The sequence below is a fragment of the Sorex fumeus genome, unplaced genomic scaffold (assembly GCF_029834395.1).
Source record: "Sorex fumeus unplaced genomic scaffold, SorFum_2.1 ptg000086l, whole genome shotgun sequence".
Taxonomy (NCBI): Eukaryota; Metazoa; Chordata; class Mammalia; order Eulipotyphla; family Soricidae; genus Sorex; species Sorex fumeus.
The window spans coordinates 17,293,728-17,303,215 of NW_026606143.1; the positions used below are offsets into that span (position 1 = coordinate 17,293,728).

The following is a 9,488-nucleotide window of genomic DNA, read 5'->3' on the forward strand; positions in this document are numbered from 1 at the left end:
TACCCCAAAAAAGGAAACAAAATTTTTAATCAAAATGTGTATGTGCATGCCATGGATTATTACTCAATGGCAAAATGTAATACATTTTTCTATAGTAAATAGTACAGCAGGTAGAACATTTGCATTGACTGTGGCCAACCTGGATTTGATCTCAGACATGCTATATGGTCCCCCATGTGCTGCCAGGAGTGACCCCTGAACGCAGAGCCAGAAGTAAGCACTGAACACTACCAAGTGTTCCCCCCTCCAAAAAAAAGTCAAAAATTATTGATAAATATAAATTGGTACAGACTACACACCATGCTGAGGTGAGAAAACTCCTTTTCAATGAGTTTTACACCCTATAATTGCATTTATTATTGCATTGTGAAAATTACAAAAGTAGAAATTGAAATCAATTGTTTCTGAGAGCTGGGGATTTTGTGCAGCAGAGGTAGATGTGTTAAAGAGGGATAGTTTTAAGGTTTGGGGGCCTTGAAAGATAGAACAGAGGTTAAGATTCATTTGCATGCAATCAATCCAGGTTTGATACCTGACACCGCTTTGTCCCCTGAAAACCAGGAGGAATGATCACTGGGCACAAAGCCAGGAGCAAATTCTGAGCACAGCTGAGTGTGACTCATATCCCTACCCCTAGAAATAAATTCTGTAAATATGGTGACATTGTAGCTGTATTGTAATTGTAGTTATAGAAAACCATGTATATACTAGACTATAGAACTATGCAAATTACCAACTATTTTAGAAGTAACTTTTAGGGGAAACTGTGTAACAGGTCAAAGGAATGTTCCTGAATTATTTTTACAATTTCTTTTGAGCTAACAATTCTTTTAATTGTATATATATATATATATATATATATATATATTTTACATATTGCTATATTCTAGATACAGAATAAATATAGATACAGTATGCTAAATCTTGTGAATTTTTAACCACATTATGAGTGGTATTGAGCTGTAGATTTTTATTTCCTGTATTTTTGCTAGTGTTGAATGTTGACATGCTGTATTAATAAAATGAGGTGTGAAATATAAGAGTCCCTCCTCTTATATTTTCTTAAAGAAGATTTTTAAAATTGGAATTATTTTTCAATGTTTCAGAAGAATTCCTAATTGGAACTGTCTGTACATAGAAATTGGTTACTTTGTAGCATTTAAATTGAGCCTCCATTTCCTTAATATCCACTGGACTATATACGCTGTCTCATTCATCTTGACTCCATTTCTGCAGGTTCTATTTTCAAGGAATTATTCCATTTCTTTTAATGTGTTGAGCTTATGTGCATAAAAATATCAATATTCCCTTAGTATTCTTTTAACATCATGAAGTGTCTATAATGACACTTCATTCTTTGTCACTAGTGCCAAGCATTATTGATTTATTTTCAAAAAACATCTTTTTGTTATACTTACTGTCTCTATGGGTTTCAGTTAATTTATATCTGCCCATATCTTTATTATAGTCTTCCTTTTCTTGCTTTTGTTTATGTTTTCTTCTCTGATGTCTTTAGAAACCAAACACTAGTTAATATCGTCCATGATGATAAAAAAATAACAAGAGGGATTCTTGTGATAAATTTGCTTTGTATTTTGACTCTGGTAGTGATCATATGAAATGTTATGTATATGATACTACTTCCTGGATCAAACTATAGAGAGAGTGAGGGAAGATGTTCAGGACGGAGTGTGCAGTCCCTGAACTTTCTACGTGTTATCACAATTTTGGAATCTGGGTATTCTAGATATCATTATTAGGAGGAAATTGCTTGAAGAGTATAGAAGATCTTTTTGTATCATTTCTAATAGTGCATTGAGGCTCCAATCATTCCAAATAGAATTATAAGCAGTAAAATGAAGGAAATGTAGTATCTCATTCAAAGTCTGAAATTATCAACAGTAGTTCTGCAGTGATTTTTATAATATCTTCCAAATGTGGGGAGAGTAGTGAAATTAATAAAAAATAGGACAAAGAAAATAACAACGTGTTAAGCTTCTTATTAAATACTTGGTTAAAAGGCAGATTTATTGACTAACAGTAAATCAGTTGCCTTGCATTTGTGAGGCTCTGGATTCAAGCCCTAACATCACAATACAGCAGACAGAATTTGCCATGCTGGACTGAAATATTGCCCCATATTGTTGAGAAAACCTATGGAAAGCAGTATGGAGAGTTATCAGTAAACAAAAATTGAGCTTCCCTATGACCCAGAAATCCCTTCTTTTCTCTTATATTCCCAGGACAGAAAAAAAATGCATTCAAAGTGATGTATGCATACCATTATTAATTCCAGTGCTCAGTACAATAGCTAAAATTTGGAATCAACATCTAAAAATCAAAATCTAAAAAGAGATCAGGGATATCCTTCAAGCCCTACCAGGGCCACAAGTCGCCCCCCACTAGTGGCTCTGTGGCACGGCCATGGCTCCAGAAGCACAAGGACTTAATGCAGAGCCCGGCAGCTTGAGGGCATTAATCCACGGCACCATGCCTGCCCAGAAGGGAAAGGGTGTTGCTCCCTTCCACCTTTTACCCCCTGGACAGCAAGATGGCGGCCACCTTGAAGCTTTTTGGGAAGCCAGGTATGAGCCAGTGGTGATGGGGCTACTGAAACCTCATGGGAAGGGGGGCATTCCCGGCTCATCCTTCACACCCTACTGAGGCCACGAGTTGCCCACCACGAGCGGCTCTCCGGCATGGCCATGGCTCCAGAAGCACACTGACTTAATGCAGAGACTTAAACCTGAAAGCTTCGTAACTTTTCCCACAGTGATTCAATAAATAAATAAATAAATTTTAAAAAATAATAAAAAATAAAAAGAGGTCAGGAGTTCTGAAGATTTGGTATATATGCACAATGGAATACTACGCAGCTATAAGGGATGATGAAATCATGCATTTGCTGAAACATGGATGTAGCTGGAATAGAACATGTTAAATGAAGTAAGCCAGAAGGACAAAGCATTATAATAATACTTCTATGTGGTAGTTAGAGTAAATGGATGAGGAAATGCCATGGTTTAAAGGGGGAAATGCCTAGATCACCTTTCCCCAGAGTATAAGGAGGAGAAGAAAAGAAATAGAGTGAAGGGGAAGGAAAGAAGAGATAAATGAAAAGCAATGAGGTCAAGATGAGCCAGGCGCATTGTGGTATTAAAGAGTGATAGAGATAAATATCCAAACCACAAAGTAATCAACACCGAAATAGCAAAAACTAAACTTTAATAACCAAATTTAAAAGATAATGGTCAAGATGACAGACTTGGGCTTAGATGTGTGTGGGAGTAGGTAGAAGAGGAAATCTGGGAATATAGATGGAGGGAGTTTGACAGTGGTGATGGGATTGGTGGTGGAACATTGTTTGTCAAAACCCAACTATGAGTTTTATCCCTGGTGTTTTAATAAAATAAAAATTTGAAAATTAAGCACTTTAGCTCTAATGACACAGATAGGTTGCAAGATGCATGCAAGTAGATACAAAAGAATATTACTTTGATATAATTCTTAGTTTTATACAGAGGAGATAGAATTTCAAACAGCATTATGGGATACAGAATATATCGTAATGATAAAATGAGTCAAATCATTAATTACATATAGGAATATTATATTTGGATGAACCTAATAACATACATTCAAAATGAGCAAAGTAAATTGACAACTATGTGAGACCTTGAGAAATAAGCAATCACAAAGAATATTTTAATTCATCTCTTTCAATAACTGTCAACAAAGAGGCCGGGATACTGCATCTCAAACAAATCTGGAAGTAAGGGCATTTGTGGTAAGACAGTAAGGGTAATAGATGCATGAAAAATTCATATTCAGTACTCTCTACTATAATCATCTTTTTTAGGTACTGTTCTGCTTAGATTTTGTAAAATTGTCCTGAACATCAGGTATATGTATTAAAACAATTTAAGTTTTGTGTCATGTCTGAAAAGTGGGAAGCTAAGATAGAACCCAGAAATCCTGTTCAATTGCTACTTGTATCTTCCTGTATTAGTAAATTCACTCTTCACATGTTTAAACACTGTCTTCAATGTATTCAAACTTTCCTTTTACCTTTTCTCTTTTGAAATTGTTCCCATTCAGTTCACTGTTATTTTGTGTTGCCAAACTGAGAAGTACTTTGTTTTTCTTAGTACATCTCTCAAGACTATTTGACACATTTAAAAATTTCTTCTTTATTTCAAATTCCAATTCCCCTAACCTAAAAATGGCACACTGTATTTTTTGTCCGTTTTCTCTAGACATTCTATTTCAGTATCGTAGTAGTCTCATTCTTTTCCATCTAATTATTACTTTGAATTCCTTAGGGTATTATACTAGATAAACTCTTGTATTTGTTAATGGTTTACTCAATCTGTGAGTTATTTTTGTCTCTATATTATTACGTATATAAAATTCTGATTAATCCAAAAATGTTTAGATATTCCAGAATTCTGATTTCAATAGCTATGTTTTCTTTTATGTACTTGCTTGAATGTCTCCCAAGAATCTCAAACTCAACAACAACAAAAACCCCTCAAGCAATCCTACCATTTCAACATAGCTTTAAAATAAATTTTAAAAAAAGCACAAAACACTGCTACCATTCATTCAGTTTCCCAAGCTGAAAATACATGGAAATGTTTATTATTTCATACCCCTGAACTTTCCTATATTTCCTATCAATCATAATGTCCTATAAGTTCTTCCTTTTAAATATTTCTGAAATTTTACTAATTCTTTCTATTTAATTCTGAGATTTCTAGTCAAATTGTGCTCACTTCGGCAGCACATATACTAAAATTGGAACGATACAGAGAAGATTAGCATGGCCCCTGCGCAAGGATGACACGCAAATTCGTGAAGCGTTCCATATTTTTTAGGGCTGGAGCGATAGCACAGCGGGTAGGGCGTCTGCCTTGCACGCAGCCAACATGGCCGACCCGAGTTCGATTCCTCTGCCCCTCTCGGAGAGCCCGGCAAGCTACCGAGAGTATTCGATATGCCAGACACAGTGACAACAAAGTCTCCAATGGAGACGTTACTGGGCCCGCTCGAGCAAATCGACGATCAACGGGAGGGCCTTTTACTTTACTAGTCAAATTATGTGGTCTGCTATATAGCAAACCACACGTAACATTGTTCATCAGTTCTTAAAATCTGTACCCTTAAGCAACATGTATAATAAAACCAAATTTTACCTTAAATAATTGATATAAACAAGTAATATACACATGACAACATAATTGATAACCAAAAAATCACAAAACTGTTTAATAGACCTAAGATAGTTCTAATATTAAGCAATAATCTTTTAATTACTTTATATTTTAACTAAATATTTTAAAATAAATGAGACTGCTGGTAAGGTAACATTTAGTGAAACATCATTTAATATAAATGTATTATATACATGTATGGGAGATGTATGTGAAAAGTAACATTCAATGAGGTGACATTTAACAAGGTAACGATATCCTAAATTCTGGGGATGAAAATTCACACATTTTTAAAATGCATGCTAACATACCCAGTACAACCAAAAAGACCAATATACCTCCATAATAGTTCATTAGATCCCTTCTCCCTTTGATCTCCCCAAACACTCTACCTCTGATGACCTCAGGTCTGTAGTCAAAGCCCAAAGGTTTGTTTTTCTTTGCCTTTTTCTTCCCATTATTTTTCCCTTTATACTCCGTCTCACAATTTGTTTTGAGACATTACTGGCACTCGCTCAAGCGAATAGATGAACAAAAGGAGGACAGTGCTACAGTTCTACTCCACACCTGAGTGAGTTAAACTGCTCTTTTGTCATTTCATTTCCAACCCACTTAAATTACGGCTACACACAAGTGGCCAGAGCCCATTCCATAGTTGAGAGCACAAGGCAGGACTCAATACTGAAAAGTGCAACCTTCTATCATGGGGCGTCCACACATTCACAAAGACCCACTCACACATCACTACATCATTCACAACATATGGACTTCAGGTGCACCTCTTTGGGCTGTTGGAGGAGACTGAATATGCTGAGAAAACCCAAGCAGGCAGGTGGAGACTGCGCTCATTCCACACAAACAGTGACTGATCAGGATTCAATTTGTTTTGCTTCTTAACATTACAATGATACTACATTCTAGCTATCCTAGAACTGCCTCTTAAGCAGCCTCTATACTCCGGAAGTATTCCCCACTCCATTTTAAATCATTATTTCCAGTTTCTACTTTATATGCTTAACACATAGTCTAATCATGTCACTCATTTACTTAATACCTTTCAGCAGCTTTCCAGAGCTCTTATGATAAACTTCAGGATCCATAATGTGGTTGATAAATAAGTACACATGATCTAAACACTATCTGTCTCAAGTCTCTCGTTCTGTTCACTATACTTTGCACTTTCATTTATTCTCCATATTTCATCCATCAAGGTCTTGTTTCAGGTTTTAGATGATCTCCTGTGTTATTTTTTCTTCTTAAGGCATGTCCCACCTTTATTCTTTGACACCCATGTGATTACTACTTATTCTTTAGTTCCATGTTTTAAGGTAATTTTCTATGCATATTAAGTGGCAGTGAGATAATCATCTCACACCAGTGAGAATGGCATATCAAAAAGACTTTAAACAACCAATGATTTTCAGAGAAAGGCATCCTCGTCCACTGTAGGTGGGAATGTCATCAGGTTCAGCCTCTGTGGATAACATATGGAGATTTCCAGGAAAAGTATAACTAGAAAACCAATATAACTCAGTGATTACACTTCTTGGCATCTACCCCCCAAAGCACAAAAGCATTCATTCAAAAATATGCACGCTTATGTTCATTGCAACACTTTGTATAATCTCAAGGATATGAAAACAAACCAAATGCTCAACAACAGATAAGTGGATAGATATAATCAAACACTACGCAACTGTAGAAATAGTTGAAATCTTGTACTTTTCTGCAACTTGGATGGAAGTTGATGATATCATATTCAGTAAAATAAGGCAGGAGAAGGACAGGTGCTAGATAATTACACTCCTCTGTGGTATATGATCTAAACAAGGGAACAGATAACAGCATGTTGAGGACAAATCCTTGGCCTCTGTTTGCAAAACTGAAAGTAACAAGCAGAAATGGAGTGGAAGAGGAAGAGGGCTACCAGAGGTAGCATAAGGACAGAGGTGAAGGTCTTGGGGCATGTTGATGGTAATGAAGGTATAAAGTCATTTATCTATATCATGAACATTAACAATATTGTAATCATGTAACCTAAGTTAAAAATAATGCAAATTTTAATTAAACTAAAACAATCTCCTCTGTTAAGATTAGTCCTTCAATTATATGCTTCTAAATATTATGTGTCTCTACCTCTCATTGTACATTTTATCACACTTTTTATTATTTGTCCAATGTCTATCTTTCTGGCTATGAAAACTCTTTGAGGACAGAAATATTCCAAGCAACAGAAAAGTCAGGTAAGGGAAATGGTTGCTTAATGTAACAAATAATTATTAAATATTGCACATTGTTGCATATTCTATAAAGAAGAAGAAAGAAAGAGAAATATTAATATTGGGGAAGTATTATCTTAGATAGAAATGTCCACAAAGAGCTTTCTTTATGATAACATTTGAGCAGAGGGTAATGACTGAGCTTGCTATACTCTTGAGACAATTCACCTAATGGAAAATATAAGTTAACCAAAGTGTCCCATGGCGGGGCTAATCTTGGTATATTTGAAGTAAGTCCAGTCAGTGTGATTAGATGAAAATAAGAAAGATATAGGGGATGAAAAGTAAAAACGGAACCGACAACAACAGAAGCATAGATCCAAACTACAACAATCAAACCTAAAAATGTACCAGTCAAGGAGGAAAGATGGGGTAGGAAGGAACCTAGGGATATTGGTGAAGGAGAGTTGACACTTGTGGTGGGATAGATGTTGGAACATTGTTGGAACATTGTATGCCTAAAACTCAACTCTGAACATATTTGCAAATCATTATGCCTTAATTAAAATTAATTTTTATTAAGGAGCATGTTCTGTTATGACATCAAGTGAATAGATTACTCAGCATCATACTACTTGGCATATTACTTTATGGGTTTTGGCTCTAAGATTAGTGAGAAACTAGTGAAAAAGTTTGAGTCATCATGATATAGTTTGTGTGTGTATGTAAGTGTGTGCATAATTTAAACATCTAAATATGTTTTGGCTAATCTATATGGGGAGAAAGACAGTGTTACATTCACATTATGAAGCCAGTTTTTTCTGTTTTTAGTTGTTTAGCCTTTAATTCATGTAGTAATTTTAAAATTATAAATTATATAGCTAAAACTTTTATTTTTATGGACTCACCATGAGATACAGTTGCAAAGATGTTCATGATTGTTCATGATTAGATTTCAGTCATACAATGTTCCAACACCCATACCACCACAAATGAACATTTCTCACCACAAATGTCCCCAGTTTTCCTCCTGTCACTCTATGACATGTCTCTCTCTCTGTCTCTCTCTCTCTCTCTCTTTCTCTCAATCTCTCCTTTTCCTTTTGGGCATTATAGTTTGTAATACAGATACTAAACAGATACTAAGAGGTGATCATTATTCAACTTTTAAAATACTGCATCTGCGAAAAACCTCTAGGACAAAGTGTTTTCATTGTATCATGGATTTATTTAGTCTTTCCTCAGTTATATTCTCCTCAGAATATTCACTAAATTTTATATGATATATTTTTCTGTGAAATAAAAATTAATTCATAAAATAAAGCTCTTTAACATTTCTTTAGTGCTTAACACAAGAAGCTACTAATTCCAATTTTTCAATAACTGGGGAAATTACGTGGCAACAAATTAATTTGGTCAAATTTTAGAGGTTTATTTAGCTGATCATTATTAGAACCAACAAAATTACTTTACTAGTGTATAAGCTCTTGGAACGCCTTCAAGAGCTTCGAAGATACAGCTAAGAGGATGAAGAACCTCCAGCTCCAGGCACATCTCTTTGATTCCATTGTTCTTCCTGCATTAACATACGCCTCAGAGACCTGGGCCCTACGCAAACAGGATGAGAACGCTATTTGGGTCTCCCAAAGAGGAATCAAAAGAGCTATGCTTGGAGTATCACACTTCACTCAAATGAGAGAAAGAATCTGGAGCTCTGACCTCCATCCACGAACAAGAGTCAGAGATGCTGTCTCGTTTGCCAAGACATCAAAAATCAGTTGGGCTGGACATGTAATGAGATTTGGAGATGATTGCTGGACTAGAGCCATTACCGACTGAATTACACGGGACGTCAAAAGATCACGTGGCCGTCCACCTATGAGATAGATGGTCAGACTTCTTCATCAAGTCCCTGAACAATCGGTTTGAGGCTATTTGTGTTCCTAGAACGAGCAGATGTCATTGGGCCACACTAGCACACGACAGGGACAAATGGAGACATTACTGGTGCTCTCTCAAGCAAATCGATGAGAAATGGGATGTCAAGTGATCAAGT

The 9,488-nt window shown here is 35.8% G+C and overlaps 1 non-coding gene across 1 annotated transcript; it reads left to right on the forward strand.

Moving 5' to 3' along the window:
- Positions 1 to 4,767: 4,767 nt before the first annotated feature.
- LOC130039478 (U6 spliceosomal RNA) lies at positions 4,768 to 4,874 on the forward strand. The gene has a single exon (XR_008794897.1). It is a non-coding gene; the product is annotated as a U6 spliceosomal RNA (small nuclear RNA).
- The last annotated feature ends 4,614 nt before the right edge of the window (positions 4,875 to 9,488 follow it).